Source organism: Oenanthe melanoleuca, chromosome 3 (genome assembly GCF_029582105.1).
Source record: "Oenanthe melanoleuca isolate GR-GAL-2019-014 chromosome 3, OMel1.0, whole genome shotgun sequence".
In the NCBI taxonomy this organism is placed as follows: Eukaryota; Metazoa; Chordata; class Aves; order Passeriformes; family Muscicapidae; genus Oenanthe; species Oenanthe melanoleuca.
Genome location: NC_079336.1, coordinates 23219277 through 23228564, shown reverse-complemented (window position 1 = coordinate 23228564; position 9288 = coordinate 23219277).

Genomic DNA, 9288 nt, shown 5'->3' with positions numbered 1-9288 from the left:
AAATTTCACTGATTGCTTAAGAGGATGTGGGAAGTATTATAAAAGACATTTGTTTGATTAAATGGCAATTAAAAAGTGAATGTAATTAAAAATACAGTTATGACCAGCTCTTGTTCAGTCTAACTCTTATGGAGCTTGGAGGTCAGTTTATGCTCTTGCTTTTAGTGGTTATTGCTATTTATTATGTCTATGCTAGAGTAAGCACTGCATAAATAAAAAACTACAAAACAGTTATTGCAATCCCTTTAGAAAAAATAATTAATTGTCTAAAGTAAACTTCTAGTGGCTTGCATTTTAAAACTCTGCCTGTTATTTATCCTGAAATTGTTCGCTGCAGTCAAATTGGAACTTCTGACCCTTAAAAAGATGGCCATTTTCAACACAGAGAAATGTTTTGGCAGGTGCTGCAGAAAGCTAGAGTTGTCTTGATTTTTCTAAGTTTTCTTTAGGTATAATTAATACTTCAACTAGTCCCAGCTCTGTATGAGAATATAAAGGTAAGGTGGTACAAGCGTGGGAAGACAGCAATCATTTGCACTTTCCAGTGTAAGAAGGAAGACTCCCTGCCTCCCCATCTCACTATGACATCTTTATCTTATCCCTGCTAAACTATGCTTTGAACCTGACTGCTGGTGAGTCAGGAAAAATAAGGAGGAAAACTTAGTACAAGTTAAAGTAGCTTCATTATAAATGTAAATAAGAAAAATTAAAGCCGTTTGATCAGGCAAAAGAATCAAGGAAAAAAAATCACTTTTAAGATCAAGTATAGACCTTTATTTCTGCTTCATCAGAATGATTTGCAACATTATCTCTAATTCTGTGATCACATTATAATTTATAAATGAGACAGCAATCTCTTTTTTCTCCCAATATACCCGTGCAATCATACCAAGTTAATCAAGATATAAACTGATGCATTTTATTTTCTCACTTGACTGGCTTTTCCTCTGAGGCAGAAGCAAAGGGAAGCCATGAAGTCTTGATTTCTGTTTCTTCTTGGTCAATTTTAGTACATTTTAAAAGTCTTTCCTTATGAAGCTTTGGAACATATCAGACACAGTTGCAGCACATTTAACAGTCTTTCAGGGGAATAGAAAATTGAAGTGACGTGTTCATCTTGAAACACGTTACATAAATGGAAAGAACTTCCAGGTCATGGAATAAACTAGTTGTTTCTATTATTTTTGGGTCTTTTATCTGTTTGTTTGTTTTGGTTTTTTTCTACTTAGTTTTCAGGGGAAAAATTGTTTGTAGCCTCTATCTGTCATTATGCTATTTGAGAATAGTAAGTATTTGTACTTCTCTCTTGAAGATTTATAATTAATCTTGAATGACAAGCTGGTTCAGTTCATTTATGTTTGGATTTTAACCAAATAAAAGTCTTAATGGATCTGAAAATATTTAAAATAATAGTATCTTTTCTACAGACTTTATGCTGAAATTGGATTCCCTTTTGTGTTTTGCTAGCAGTTTTAGCTGTAAATTCATCTTGATCTGTATCTTTAAGTAACTTTAATATTATAGTGCTGTTCCTAATCTGCTGTGCTAGTGCCAGATCTGTATTTCTCCTCATCTATATTTCTTCTTCTGGAGTTAAAGTCCTAATTTAGGCCATCTGCACAGGTAGCTTATGTCTAGGGTTTTTTTGTCAGTGAAAAATAACAAATAGTAATAAGTGCTCACTGTGGATGTGGGAGATGTGCAGTTGAGTCTCTGCTCTAAATCAAGCATGAGCTGTACCATCTGTAGCAGGTATCCACACAGCAGATGAATCTCCCAAATATTTCTGTGCTGACCTTTGGCTCTCAGTATGCTCTGAACAAGTCCATAGCCTTAAGGTCCACTAACAAATTGGGTGTTTTCTATAATGTTACATCTGTAATGACAGTGGTTGTAAATTGCTTGAGAAGCTCCTTAGTGGAAAGCATATCTATCTATGATTTGAGTGGATGGCACCTTTGAGACATGAGCTCATGCAACTTTGGCTGTTCCTTCCTTTTTCTCCTGATCGTTTTCTAGTAGAAGAAACATGTGATGTGAAGTTCAGATGTCAATAGAGAACAGTTTGTTTCATCTCTTCTTTCCCCTTGGCATGCAGGCAGTTGGGTAACCCTCATCTGAATGGTCAGTGCTGACTCAAGTCATGTTCTGGTGTGCCTTCACTGAATCTCTTTGTCCCCATCCCTACAGGGCCATTGAAAGAGAATTGTTCCTGTGGAGCTGTAGAGCTGTGGAGTACACAGGGCCTTAAAGACTTCAGTTCAGAAAAGGGATCTTCAGGGGTTTTTCTTGTCCCTGTTTCAGAATTAGAGAATTGACAAGATGGCCATAGAGAAGAGAGCTGGACTCTGCTGTCACACCTGAGGCAGAGATGTTTTATCACCTAGAAAAAAATAGTTCAGACAGTTTGTTTGATTTTTTGTTGTTGTTTTTACATTTGTGTGCAAGATTTATAGTAAACACTTGGACCATGGTGTTGCTTAAAAAACAGTGGGTTTGAGCCAGACAGGAACAGTAAACAAATATTTCCCTGATGCTTTTAGTTACTAGGGACCCCATGGAGGAAAAACAAATGCAACCTACACAAGTATGGTTAGCCTAATGCTAGGATTAATTTTATTTTTACTGCAATAACCTTCCCATGTGGGATGTATGATTTCCTTTACTGCTACTTTCAATATTATAAAAGATAGCTAATTACAGTCTAGATTGTTGTTGGTCAGCTTCTCTAGACACCAAGGCACCTGAAGAGGAGCTGAGACTGAGAGAGGATACTGGTGGTTTTTTCCCTCTTTTATTTTTGACTTTTCGGCATATTTTCTGTGCCAGTTATTAAATGGTTATTTTAATTGACATTAAATTCCCCAGGTTGAATCTGTTTTGCCCAGGACAGTGCTTGGTAATTGGTCTCCCTGTCTTCATCTCAGTCCATGGGTTTTCTCACTCCAGTTTGTCCTATTCTGTCCCTGGCCCTGCTGGCTGGGTGAATAAGTGTGGAAGTGTGAGTGAGGGTTGGGCCAGCCTGCCATACAAACTCCTTCCCAGAGGCTGCTGCTGTGACACCAGGCAGGGTCTCTTACACCCTCATCCTGCAGGTGTGGCCATGTGGATGGAATTTAACCCTCTCAGTGTTCACAGAAATAACACCTCAATGTCAATGGCACAATGAGGATAAAATCCCCCATTTGGATATGCCTGAACTGTGATTCCTCACAGTCAGATGTGAATCAGAACAACCCCTTCTCTGCAGAATTCAGGGCTCCTGAATCTAGCATTGGCCCTTCTTTGAGGACAGTCTTCAATGACTTAAGCTGTAATCTCCTTTATTGCTTCGCTTTGGGAATGTGGAGAAATGTCTGTTGGGCTCCTGTCACTTTTCTCCAGAAAAAGTGCCCAATACAGCTTTCCAGGCTACACCTCATGGTCAGGATTGTGACTGTGAATATAAACAAAAGAATATATTGCTTCTTAGGACTGACAGTCCTGATTTGTGTATCTGAGATATTAAATCCCTTGAAGGGATCTCAACTACCTGAAAGGAGGTTGTTGCCATGTGGGGGTTGGTCTTTCTCCTAGAGAACTTGTGATAGGACCAGAGGACACAGTCTTAAGCTGTGCCAGGGGAGGTTTACTTTGGAAGAACTGGGAAGAATTTCTTCATAGAAAGGGTGATTAGGCATTTGAAGAGAGGTTGTTGGAGTCTTTTCTCTAGAAATGTCTAAGACTGGATGTGACACTTGGTGCCATGGTGCCATGGCCCAGTTGACAAGGTGGTGTTCAGTCACAGGGTGGACTCAATGAGCTCAGAGGTCTTTTCCAACCTAACTGAGTCTGTGATTCTGGGAAAACCAACTAAGAGGAAAACCAATTCTTAGCTATGCTGCAATTATATCTGGCTTTGTTTGGGCTAAAGGTTGTAAAACTCTCATCTCATTATATACTGGAGTAATTATTATAGGTTGAATTTACCATATGTAATCATCTACAAGAAACTGGGAGGGATTTTGAGAGCACTGTTCCATTATTTGGAAGAAGTTCTAACCAGTATATAGGTACACTGTCTTTTAATCCTTTGCATTTTGACAGCAAACCATCTCAGACTTTTAGTTGAAACTGAAGTTATTGTTTTGGATTCCTTCTTCAGATTGCCTGATATTGTGATGCTTTGGCCCATACCTGATATGCTTAACTTTAATTATGCTCTGAAGTACTTCGAGTGATAAAGCTATGATAATGAACCCATCCAATGTTTAAATTTTGCATTCATAGATATGCATTCTGGGTAGGTATTTATCTCAAAAAAGATTTCCGAAGTGTGTTTTTGTGCTAAAGCAGTTGTATTTTCGAGCCAGTGTGAGTATTTATCTGTAGCTTTTCTGAGAGGCATGGTGTGGGAGTTCAGAGCAGTGAGCCTGAAGGCAGCCTGAAGGCACTTTCCCCAGTAGATGGCAGAAGATACTTTGGACCAGAATATTTAGCAATTTGAACAACATACAGAATTACTGGACATGTATACTATGTTTTCTGCACAAGTACAGAGATTTTATTTATTACAAGTTTATCAGGTTATACATTAACCAGATTCCTTTGAGTATACAGCCCCACCCTCTCTCTCTCCAAATAAAGCAAGTAATAAGTAAACTAATAATTTAAAAAGTAAGTAAATAAATAAATTTAAATTGCAAGGGTTTGGTTGCAAAAATCTCTTGTTACTTATGTGGCATTGAAAGCAGAAATTTTTATAGAAATTTTTGTATAAAAAATCTAAATGAAGCTGCAAAAGTGCAATGAAACTGATATAAATTCTATTGTGCACAATGTTTCCATTGTAATATGTACCATGTTTTGAGAGTGTATATATAATATAATATTTATATTTTAAGTGCTTTGTATTGGCTAACATATTGAGTTGATATGTTTTTTACATTGTAATAGTTTTCACTAACATTTGCATGGATATTCAGTTTAACGTGGCTCAGGTACAGCACTGTGACAATCATTCTTGTTTTTCCAGCTCTTCCTAGAGCATTTGCAGCTCCAGCAGCTGTAATCTTCATTGAATAATGCAGCAAATGTGCACTGCACATATACATAGATATAGAAATCTCCCTCTCTCTTTTGCACATGCATTTATGTAAATATGGATTTGACTTATTTTTCCATAAGTGTTTTTCTCAGCATCAGGCTAACTCCACAGCTGATTATGAAATTGTTTACTGTGAATGTTTTTTCATACAAATTTGGCTTCATTATCATCTGCAGGCTGGAAATACTGAAAAACCAGCTACCTCTCAGGCTGAAGGTGGTAGAATATATTCTGAAAAGGTCAGTGGAAAGCAAAAAGGTGTAAAAGACCTTAACTCCATCTAAGCTTATTTTACTGTTTTATACCCATGGAACAGATGAACTACTGAGTGTCAGTAGAAAGTTTCCAAACAGAAAAATACTTGGACCACAGTTTGCTTTAATTAACTGTTAGTTAGTTAACTTGTCCTTGTGACTTTAAAAACATCCTAGATATTATGTAAATTATTGATACTAGTTGAATAACCTATGCTTGTAATATTGCCAGTTCTAACCCCCTTTTTTCATCCCCTTATGATTTAGTGAACTGTAACACTTTTTCAGGGTACTATTTTATATCCTGGCTGTGCCTTGGGCCAAAATTTTTGAAAATTTTTGTCTGAGAAGGTTTGGGAAAATGGGTTATTTGCTCCATGATTTTTAAAAATAAAATCTGGGAGTTTTTCTTTGAATGAGTCTTGCTGTCTGGTGCTCTGGAGTAAGGGATTTCTAGTGAGGAGGAATTGGTAAGGAAAGGTTTTTAGGAGTAGAATGTGAACTTTGCTACTCACGGGAAAGTCTGTCACAGACCTTTGCAAAATTTTCTTGCACATGGGTTGTATAATCTCTGTGGGTTTTTTGGGTGAATGTGTTCAGGAAACATATTTGCACATCCCAGGTCTGCCAGGGAGGGCACACAGCACCCCAACATGAGTGAGCACGCTGCCCTCTGACCATGGGATGTGGCCAGAGACAGGAAAGGATCAGGCTGGATTCATCACTCCCCATGCCATGCACCTCTGCCACACTGCCTGCTGCTCCCTGCACTGCCTTTCTTAGGCACAGTGCATGTTCTGTCTTTTCAAGTCTGCTGCCAGTGGTGGGGTAACCAGCTCAGATGTGTACATTTCTAATCGGGATGAATTGATCTGATGACTCCAGTGAGAGAACTGGATACTCAGTTCTGCAGAAGGAAAATGGGCTGACTGAGCATAAAATAGTGCATGTTCTCAGCACAGATTTCTTTCAGGTACAGTGTTTTGCTTGATGAAGGAGACATCCTGACCGTATCTGAAAGTACCTCAGTATTTTTGGCAACAGGCAAAAAGATAGTGACATACTGCTCGAATTTAACTATGCTGTTTTCTCTCTAGCTGGTTTTGAGCCCTAGAAGGAGACTGAGTTCTTGCAAGAACTGTCTCACACAGAATGATGTCAGTACCTTCATGTTATCTTGAAAATTCTAAGTGCTTGGATTGCATATGAAATAGCAAAACACAACTTATTTTTGAAGGATGCTCTTCCTCGTATTCTGTAGTTTGAGGATGTCCATTGTATTACTTTTAATTGCTGAAATGATATGCTGATACAAGCAAATTATTTTGTAACTTGTTAGAAATTGCCCATTATTTTGGATTTTGGTTTAATGCTGTTGTTTCATAATCCTTTTATCAGGCAGAAAACATAAACATTGTCAAACTTGTTTCCCTTATCTCATGTCTCTAATAGAAACATTGTGCTGTCAACTGTATTTCTTAAGTGAGTTCAACCTTGCTTTGTCTGCTACCATTTTCAGATCTACTATTTCACAAATCATGCATGTCAAGAAACAATTATTGCATAAATATCTTAACAGCACTGTGTAGAAATCAGCCTAACCTCAACATCTCATAAAGATGAATTAGGCTAAATAAACATATTTTATTCTTTGATTGGAAGAAGTTTTTCTGGACAGTATAATTCTATTTCTCTCTACATTGCTTAAGGGAACAGTGAGGTCTGTCACACAGAATGGCATCTATGTCAAGAAATACTCTTTCTTGTGTATGGGAAGCTGTTTTAATATATAAATATTTTTGTTGAAAGGCATTTTGCCTAGGTGTTGGAGTTTCTTTTCCTCTAGTTTTCTATTTGTAAACATAAAACAGAGGGCAAGTGTTCAACAAAGGGAAATTCCTTCTGTGAAATAACATTTCCGATGGATCAGGTATCCATTACAGTTCTGGGTAATGCTACTTTGGGGTTGTGGTTCTAAGCAGATTTTAATGGTCTTGCTGATACCATATAAATATTCCAAGAATACTTACACTTAAAACTAGTTAAAAAATCAAGTATGTCACTTGGGGGTATATTTTGGTCTATATTCCCTTTGTTGTAGCTGTAAAAGATAACACAGCACTACTTTAAATATATGTTTCCTGTCTCCCATAAAAATCTTGGCTCTTAGTTTGCTTTCATGTTAGCAGAAGAGATTAGTTCCAAACAACATTAAGAATCAAAGAAACTCAGCAAATTGAGGTGCCTTGAAATATCTGTCAAATAAATCCAATATAATGGGTTGTTTGGTCTTGATAGTGAAACAAAACAAACAAAAACAGCATCCCATGTCTGCTAAAATTTCACTACAGTGCTGGAATGGAGGTCAGAGCTTCCTCAATATGAAAAGGAATCCTGTTACGGGGATAAGTAATCAACCACCTGGGAGAATATAAAACTAAAATGAGAGGTGTCCACGGAGACACAGCAGTGCTGCCAAGTTAAAGATTTAAATCCAAATAAAATATTACAGTAGTCTCAGGTGATAGCATCCATAGAAGTTTGGACCTCATTAGGGGAATTGAAAAGCTTAGAGCTGTTTCCAGTAATAACACTCAATTTAGTTGGTTAAATTAAAGCCAAACTAATCTCCTTTCCATGAAGTGTTTGAACAAGTTGTAGAAAACTCCCCCATCAGTTTTCTTGTAGAAGAAAGAAATCTCATATAAATAGTGCTGCAACACTGAAAAACTCTTTGCAGCAACCTGGCAATTCCCATTTTCACTTTGGTGTGGTCCTATCTCTTCACCTATTAAACCAATCGAGAGACCTTGCTGTCTCATCCTTCATCAGATCTTATAAAATGAAACTTCTGGGAAGTGTTGGGGTTCACAAGTGTCAGCTTTCATAAAGAAAGTGGTGAGTTCATGATTTCAACAGAAGCTGGTGGAATTTGGTCTGAAGGAACTGAAGTAGAGTTTTCCTATTCATGTGGCATCCTCTGTGTTTTTTTCATTTAGACCTCAACCGCTTATAAAGATTCTTAGGAAACATTTAACTAGCCAGAGTAAAAGTGAAGAGATGACTTTAAAGGAACTGTTGAAGTAAGGAACAGAACATATTTGATGCATTAGAAATCAGAATTAAACTGAAAAATCAACCAAACTAAGGAAAAGCTATCTATCTTCATAATTCAAGGAACAGCAATTATAGAAAATTACTATGTACATACAGTATATGTGAATATCTGTCAGTAAAGCCTTTTCTATGAGCCCTACTGACAACGTGGCACTAAAATTATAAATTTAAAATGTGCATTGATGATTACATTTAATCAGTCATTCTTGGTCTACCCCACCTTAAACAGTACTAGTGCCTCTCACCTTTTGCATTTTTCTATTTTTCCATTACACTTCTGAACCAAGTTTCAGTGGTACACTGAAATGGTTCTCCCATTTTCCTTGGCATTTTTGAATATATATACAGCCAGACTGAACACAGTTGTCTGATTTTACTCTGACTAAAATTAGGGCACTGCAGCAAATGTTATAGTGATATCACCAGGATAATTAGTTGTGGACATTATGAAGACAAAATTACCTTGTGTTGTATATGGAGTTTTAGTAAAATTTATAAATTTATAAATATAATTATAAATTTATAAATTTAATTTATAAATAAATCTTTAAACATATGACATGTCTGTTGCCATTTTTTGTTACTTACTGTGTTCTAAAACTTATCCTGGATCCAATAAAGTGCTTAAGAGGAATTTGCCTCAGTGAATTTTTGCATGTGTTTAAAGGTTAGCATATGCTGGAGGGCTCTGCTGAACTGGACATCTTGGTTGTATCTTATGATTTATCATGCTTTTATTATGCTGCCTAAGTTTCTCACGCTTGTCACCTTTACTTTCACAGCTTAGATAATTTCTTACTTTATAAATTCACTTTGCTCTTGATAAGTAGT